Source organism: Hippocampus bargibanti, linkage group LG07 (genome assembly GCF_051943395.1).
Source record: "Hippocampus bargibanti isolate YZ-2025 linkage group LG07, ASM5194339v1, whole genome shotgun sequence".
Lineage (NCBI taxonomy): Eukaryota > Metazoa > Chordata > Actinopteri > Syngnathiformes > Syngnathidae > Hippocampus > Hippocampus bargibanti.
The window spans coordinates 21311537-21320199 of record NC_142740.1 but is presented as its reverse complement, the minus strand read 5'-3'; the positions used below and the strand labels follow the sequence as shown (position 1 = coordinate 21320199).

General features: G+C 41.0%; 1 protein-coding gene across 5 annotated transcripts in view; it reads right to left on the bottom strand.

Moving 5' to 3' along the window:
* The window catches only part of atp13a3 (ATPase 13A3), a 37206-nt gene extending 32093 nt beyond the window's left edge, over positions 1 to 5113 (bottom strand). For 3 of the 5 annotated variants that reach the window (XM_089000466.1, XM_089000464.1, XM_089000465.1), the window contains exon 1: positions 4914 to 5113. The gene's annotated coding sequence lies outside the window, so the exon portion shown is untranslated. The remainder of the gene's footprint in view (positions 1 to 4913) is intronic. The other 2 variants (XM_089000462.1, XM_089000463.1) reach the window with 1 other exon arrangement.
* Positions 5114 to 8663: the final 3550 nt, after the last annotated feature.

Genomic DNA, 8663 nt, shown 5'->3' with positions numbered 1-8663 from the left:
TTACCTTTTAACACAAACACTTCAATCTCGTCTGCTACACACGAGCTAGCGTCTGAAAATGAAAATGGCTCTGCTACACGGGTGCTGGGCACGTAACCAAGTCACCTGACCAAGTCGACCAATGGCGCGACTGATGGCGTGACACGTGACAAAGTCACACGGCCAAGTCGACCAATAGCGCGACCGATGGCGGCTCATGTGACCAAGTCGACCAATGGCGCGACCGATGGCGGCTCACGTAACAAGACACGTGACCAAGTTGACCAATGGCGCGACGGATATATCGATATAAACAACAAAAATGGCCGGCGGGGGATGAAAAGGAGCACCGGAATAACCGGATTATCGTAATAACCGGGTATCGTACTAAACGGTACTAATTATACATAAAAAGACTAGAAATGTGCAAGGGAAATAAAAATAGTATCGTAATAAGCGGTACTATCGATATAACCGATATCGATATAACGAGACTTTACTGTATATATATATATACATACAGTAAAGTCTCGTTATATCGATATTCAAGGGAGTCCGAAAAAATATCGATATAACCGGGACTATCGATATATCCGACCCTGTTTGCGTGTAATTTTCTCCGTGCGTGCATAGAAATAGTATCGATATAACCGGGGCTATCGATATATCCGATATCGATATAACGAGACTTTACTGTATATATATATATATATATATATATATTATTTGTAAACATGCTCCGAATTTGTCTTGTGTCTATTTTACACATAGTGACCTGAACCTTTCTGGCCTGTTCTGAAGGAGAGACATGACGGAAGTGGGCAACAATAAGCCATGACCTAATGACAAAACCCATAATTCATGGAAGTATTCAGAGGAAAATGCATTCTGTTATCATCATGCTATGCACTCAATGAACTTTCTTTATCACTTCCCTTCTTGTCCTTTGGCCATAGCAGCAAAACTGTGGTGAACTCAAGGGCCAATCATGTCGTTTATCACAAAAGGCCTTCCCAAAAATCCATGAGCACATACATCTGATTACCGCACCGATGGACGAAACAAATTGTCCCTTGCATTTATCACCTACGAACAATATTTATGTTTTGCTTCGTTTTTTTTTTTCCTGTATCCACTCTTGTTTCTAGAAGTGCGTAAAGTGCCCCATTTTGGGATAAAACAAAACCAAATCAAACAGATTAGCATTAATTTTAGTTTATCGGAACTCCAAAATAAGAGCTGTTCAGGAGGGGCATTCTGAAAGGGAACAGGACCTGAGTGGGAGTCATTTTTACACATTTCTTAATCCTTCTGAAAGCCTCAGAAACCTTTGCCACCAGTGCAACCAACTGCTACACAATGAATGAACCATTGTTTTAGTGCTAAAGCACTAAAAGTGCAACTGAACATGAAGAGCACACAACTGCATGCCAGGTGAGCCACGAAAATGTCTTCTTTGGCGTGACAGCTCAGAAAATACCCAAGATGATAAAGCGCGACATTCAAACTGCAGGTGATACATTCTGAGTTGGATCTCGTGTTTAAACTGTTGTCTATCTAAAATGTAAACACTTTTTCATCACAGTTATGCATTGTAAATGGGTTCTCGGGGACTGAAGAAAAATGTTTCCATCTTTGCTCCCTGAGCTTGAAGCCATTTTACCTTCCATTATGTTCAAAGAATTTTCTCTGTCATCTGTGCAGACAAAATAGAAAGAGACAAGTGAGGTCAGGCTAAACCTTGACCAACAACCTGGTTCAACAAATAATAGGAATATAGCCAAGTAAAAGTGTGACCTTCATATAAATATGGTCTGTGAAAAACAGGCAAAACCTATTACATCTGCGACATAGGTTTATGCGAGTTCATGACATATATTATCAAGTCAAGTCAGATTTATTGTCAAATATGCTCTGTGCAACATACAGCACAGATGGAAGTGTCTCTTTCCTCCCAACCACGATGCAAACATGGAGTGCATTGAAAACACACACAGCTAAAGATGAGGGTCGCAAGACCGAACTGCATAAAAACGAAAGAAATAAATATTTAAATATAAAGAAGTAAAACAATATCTCGCGATACCCACTGCAGATAAGGGTTGAAATTTATTTGTTATGCAAGAATTCTAAAATGGCAAAAAAATGTCTGTCATTATGTCAATCACTAGATGATGGATACACTGGTATTGTAATGAACATCAGATTGCACTGCCATTTCGTGTGGTTTTTAAAACAATGTGCAAATGTTTAAGTATTCCTGCCACAGTGGCCATACCAAGTCGATATTGTGTTTTCTGTTTTCAGCACACCTTTTTAAACTTTGGCAAAATATACCGGCAGCTGCAGTTTAAAAATAAAACATTAACTATGCTACAATCCCTTGGTTGAAAAAAGGCGTGTTGTCACATTTTAATTCCTAAGAAAGTACACATTAGCCAGCATTGCGCCCGTAACCAAGGGTATGCAATTCATTTTGCAAAAAAAGGTCACATGAAATACTGAAAGGTTTGCAGAGGTCCAAGACAAAATTCTCACCATAATATTCAGAAATGCATTTTGTCATTTCACTAAAGTGATTAAGTATAGATGAGAAATGCATTATTTCATAGAAGAAATAGACATTCAAAGGAAAATAATCAGGGGTTATTAAATTACATCTTTTCATTGTGCACCAACCGCCAACTCTTGTGAGCCTTTTCGACTCCGAACCAAATAAGAAAAGAAAAGATACGGCCAAATTATACTGACATTGGTTTATAATTACAAAACGATGACCTTTCATAATTATAAACCTACAGATAGATAAATAGTGGTCAATATACTGGTCGTGAAAACGTTGCCAACACTCAAGACATGTTGTAGCTCTTGATCACTAGCTCACTTGTACTAGCATCCAAACTAGCACTTGAAAGTAAAAGCACCACTGTTTGACTTTGTCGTGACCCTGCAGGGGTCAGAGACAGTAGGAATCCTGCGACCTCTTGTGGCCACCTCCGTTTGCACAGGCTGATAAATTCCTTATATGGTGCTTGGACGCCTTCTTCTGGCCTTCTGGCGGCTTTTGGGTGCAACACGAGGTCCCCAGACCAAATAAGTACAGCAAAATAGCGACCTCTTGTGGCCACCTCCGTTTGCACAGGCTGATAAATTCCTTATATGGTGCTTGGACGCCTTCTTCTGGCCTTCTGGCGGCTTTTGGGTGCAACACGAGGTCCCCAGACCAAATAAGTACAGCAAAATACATCAACGTGATGGAAGGACCGCTACAATGCGTCTTTTTTACGGTCAGGGGCGGTCCTTTAGTGACGTCACGTACGGACTCGTCACCAACTCAAAAACAAGACTTCCTGAATATTCAGCGCGAGTCTTAAAATGTAAAATATAGCTATATGCGGTGGAATCTTTGTAAAATACGCTCAGTATAAGTCATTTGAAGCCATTTTACAAATTATGAACACAACTTGTCCGGAGACGTCGGTTGTCCTTTAAATATAAATATATTTTAAAGAATAAATTAAGATATCTAACAGCGTTCATGGCAAGCATGATGGCACACATGGTGACAGATTTTTTGCATAGTTTGACACCAGATCCCTTTTTTTAACACAACCCTCCATTTTTATCTGGTTGGAGATTCACTGGGAATTGGGTGTATCACAAAAAAGGGTCTCGCCTCGCGACACATGTGGGTTCTACCAGAATTTGACCAGAAGTAGAACCCCTTACTTTCTCCCTTTATGTCGGAATGCAAAGATATCACCAACTCAGTCATCACTCAATCGCGAGGTAACATATTTGTGTAAAGCCTACCATCCCTTGTTAGAATGTACTGTTAGCATAGTACCAAAAGTTGAAATTCAATGTTTTTTTGCTGATTAGAGATCATATTAAGATGTGAGTAGTTGGAGATATAAACCAATATTTGTAAAATGCTCAAGTGTTAAGATTATCTAAGTATAGTTTGGCAGCTGCAAACATGAGGAACACGTCGACAGTGAATATATTGCCAAGCAGAGATCAAGTGGCCGTGTTTTGACATTGCCCAGCCTGATGTTGCACGGTTTCTTCATATACAACATGAATTTACAACTCAATTTCATTTTTTGTTCATATTTATAGTATGCTTCCCAAATTTGTATTCCCCTCCAATCATCTCCAGTACAAGAAATACATTCACAAATTAACTGATTACTAAACTAGATGACCAATACTCCGGCTCAGATTGGTCTTGGAATAATGTTCCATTTGCACTATTCAAGATGTGTTTTCAAGGATTTTGAAAACACAAGGTCGCCACAGCAAATCAGTGTCCTCCATCTTTAGAGTTTTGATCCGCGTGTTTGTTTTGGCCAAGCTTTTACGTCGGATGCCCTTCCTGACACAACCCTATGTATTTATCCGGGCTTGGGACAGGCACAAGAAGACGTATGTCCCTTTGTGGCTACAGAACATACTTTATTCAACCAGTAAGAGAAATTCATTGAGTAAACATTGAATCTTGAATTTTCTTTAATGACAGCAGACCCCTTGAAACTTGAGTTCGCTTTGGTTAACCATAAAGTTAAGTTGTCATGGTGAAGACATTCCAAACGCCAAGAAATAAACCATAAACAAGTCCTGGTAGCACTTGAAACAACACGAACTTTTAACTGGGAGGTTTAACAATGAATACTGAGCGGGCTAGCTGGCCAATGTTGGCGAAGTCAAACCGTTGACACGCCACCCAAAACCGCCTTCACACTAACCCGTCCATGGTGTCGCGACCTTAAATACTACCCATTCGTTTCGTGTAGCATTTTAGCAGCCGTCTACACCTGTCGTGCATTCAACGTGGAGCTCTGACTGGCGGCAGCTAGCTTTCAGCCATTGGCAAATGCCAAATAATGACCGCCACACGTGTGAAGAATGACAGCAGGATGGCTCACACTCACCCAGAACCACCGGGACACGCTGAAGATCACCTTCGAGTCATCGTGAGATAATAGCAGCCGTTATCTTTGGGGCAACGTCGTTGAACAGAAGATACGGCTATGTTGAGACACGACAGTTAAGAGATGGTGCTGCGTTGACGGCTTAGCTCAGCAAGACACTCCACTGTTGCGACTTGTCAACTGGCCTGATCCGGCTGTGTGAGTCTTTTACAGGACGTGACGTTTACTACGTCACAGCGCAAACGAGTGAAACCTGCCGACAGATTAGCAAAGCATAAACATGTTTCTTATTTTATTATTTGGTGAATATAAGACCATTACACATTTGTAACACATTAATATTCCTTTCACGTTTCTTGACTGATTGAAACCAGTCCAACATCAAATTAGCCACGTTACCCAAATGCTACACGTTTCACTCCTCTCATTTTCCAAAAACATTTTTATAAAATTTGCGATATTTAAAGGATGATGTTTTTACATAATTTACGTCTCAAACGTTCCACCGATTTAAACCATTTGTTCACAAATATGGTCCACATTCAAAAAGATTCCCACACAGCAAACAGTAAATTCCACGTTTCACCCTCCCAAAACATTTATGTGATATTAAAGAATTGTTTTCTGCTTTCAAACGTTTTTGACATTGAAATTATTCATTTGTGTATTGGTCTGCTTTATCCTCACTAGAGTCACGGGCATCAGGCGGAAGGGTGGACACCCGGAACTGATTGCCAGCCAATAGCAGCGCACACAAACGAACCACCATTTCAAATTTAGAACTTTCAATCAGCCTACCATGCATGCTTTCGAAATATGAGAGGAAACGTAAATATCCAGAGAAAACCCAACCAGGCCAGAGGAGAACATGCAGACTACACACAAGGGAGGCCAGAGCTGAAATGCACTGTTAGGTTGACGCACAAACCACTGGATCACCATATTGAAAACCATTTAAAACTAATTATTTTTAATCTTCCCAGAAACATTTTCACGGTAAAATTCCCCCATTTTTCACGGTAATATTTCATACATACCGCCCTCTTCTTCCAAATTTCTTGACCAATTAAAATTGCTCCAACATTAACAAATTTACCATACAGTAGTTCTACAATCCCGACATTTCTCTTCCTTTATGCATTGGTTGCTATGGAGTTGCTAAGTAGTTGCAGTAGTCCTGTTAATGCCTGAACTGTGTTGATTATGTCAGGAGACTCAATGTCTTGCAGTATAAAAACAACTCTGGTGACTCATGTTGTCAATTCGTCAAGTTTTCTACCAGCAGCAGCTGTCTTCCATGTCTTCTGCATCCTCCCCTGACCCGTCTTTTGTATTTTTGTGTATTAAACACTTTTACATTTGAACGTTTCTGTCATGTTTGCTCCTCAGACCAAATGCCGCTCCTCTTGTGACAATATCCCTAGCTAGAGATACAGTGCATTCATACCCCTCATTTTTGTATGGTAGAATATGCATCTATACAACGTGTAAAAAGTATATTTTTGGAGGGGACAATGCCGATTATATGTGTTTGTCAAATGTTAAGTGAATAAATAATTGGCCTTTAGTTTCTGTTGTAGTCATGTGTTTGGAAACTACTGAGCATTTATTTTGCATTTCTTGCTTATAAACTTTCAGAATAGACCCCCCACCCGCACACACAAAAAAAAAGTCCTGCTTGCTCAGACAATATGGCGTCGACCATGCCTTCGGCAAGTAAGGCGATCGCTGACGTACGGGCCAAGAAAACACAATGGGCCTTTGCAAACTGTTGCTTGATGTCCTAATCCATGCACTTATCCCTTCTGCAAACAAGATTCCATCATTTTATTTGGGTCACCGTATGTTTTCTTTTGACACCTGATATTGAAAGGGGCAAGAGGCGGCCCAGAGATAGATATGCTAACTCAGCATTCATGATGACATTAGTTTGCGTCTACTGACGACAAATCCATACAAAACAGGCCAAAGCACACAAAGCACTGCAATAAATGGCTTGCTTAAGAGTCGTTCAGAAATCAGGTACAGTGGGGCCTCGGTTTACGAACAGCTTGCCCTATGAACTTTTCGGTTTACGAACGTTACATTTATGAAAATTAAACATTGGATTAAGCACTACCTTTGGCGATAGACACCCCCCACCACAGCTGGCGGAGTAATCTTCGGCAGAAGAACACCAAAGCACATGACCGAACATCGCCCCAGCCGGCCTACCTTTCCACACCCCCTTTCTATGAGTGCACACGTCGATTGTCTTCAATGATACTTTTGCCGTTATAGGACCGAAAAAGACACCACCACAGGCTCGTGTTCAGCCGAAGAAGACACAAAACTAAATTACAGTCGAGGAGAAGAAGGAGATCATTGAGAAACACGAACGAGGTGTGCGTTTGTGGCGTCACAGGTGCACACCGTGGCTTTCATGTGAATCTCAGCCTGACACATCTCCCACGCTGTGTGTCACTTCCCTGAGAGTAACTTCCCTGAGAGTAACTTTCTACTACCATTCTACAAATAAAGAGCCCGGTACCGATATGCTAAGTCCACCATTGCTACCATCTTTCGCAAGAAAGGTTTACACAAAGGCGTTATTCACTCGATGCTTTTACGTGACTAATGACACGAACCTGTCACGTGCGAGTTGACTGCTGGGGCGGGGCCGCCCCTCCCGATCTCCGCCACCTGATGTCAATCCCTTATTCACCGATACTGGGACATTTCAACGAGTCACTGTCACCTCACCAGTGACATGATTACAACGCCCCGCCAGTGTCTTGGACTTGCCAGCACATTAGTGTGCTTCACCCGAGGTGATTGTTAGCCGCAATCGCGTAAGTTTTTTGCTTTTCCGGGATCGCAAGTTTTTTCACCCCGCGTGCCATTTTTTTTTTTTTTTTTTTGCCAAGCTTGATAGGCTGGACGGATCGCCGCCGCCCGCTTTCTTTTGTCGGGTCCCTGGAATCATCGGACTCGCGCCTTTTGTTATAATAAAATCTCTGCCAGCACCTACGTCTCTGCCGCCTGCTTCGGGATTCAACGCCTTATGATAATGTGATGCCTCAGTTTTGTAAGACCTTACAAGTCAGAAAGCAACAGGTGTCAATTAAGAGCCATCAACGACTATCACAAATGTACATAAAATGACTTTATTATACAGTGCAGTGTAGTTCTTTCATTACAATACAATAGCACATTTTTATACATAGAATAATGTATGTTGTGTGTAGTTTTAAGGCTTATTTAGTTGAAAATTATATTGTATGGAGACCTGGGAATGGATTATTATCATTTTAATTGTTTTCTATATGGGAAATTAATTTTGGGGATACACACTTTTCACCTTACACACTGTGTCTGGGAACCAATTAAGCTACTAAGCCAAGGTCCCACTGTACCAGGCTATATCATTGTGGTGGCAATAATGGCGTTTCCTGACAGGAGCTCACATTTAACATCAATAAAATTCAAAATAATGTGATGATCGTTTTAGTTTTCAAAAGTTGAAGTGGACGCGAACAGAGCTGTACAAATGAATTTGGGCAGCTATTAGTCACTGTTTTCAGACAGTAGTTGATAACAGAACCTGATAAAAACAAGTCAGGAAAAAAAATCACAATGCTAGACTGCTTCCTTCGATTATGTTGACAGTCTGATAAGGGGAGTAAAAAACAGGCTACGGCTGTAAAAAATGGCTCCCACTCTGATATTCTGAGCGTATTAAAAAAACACACACACCCATTGAATCAAATT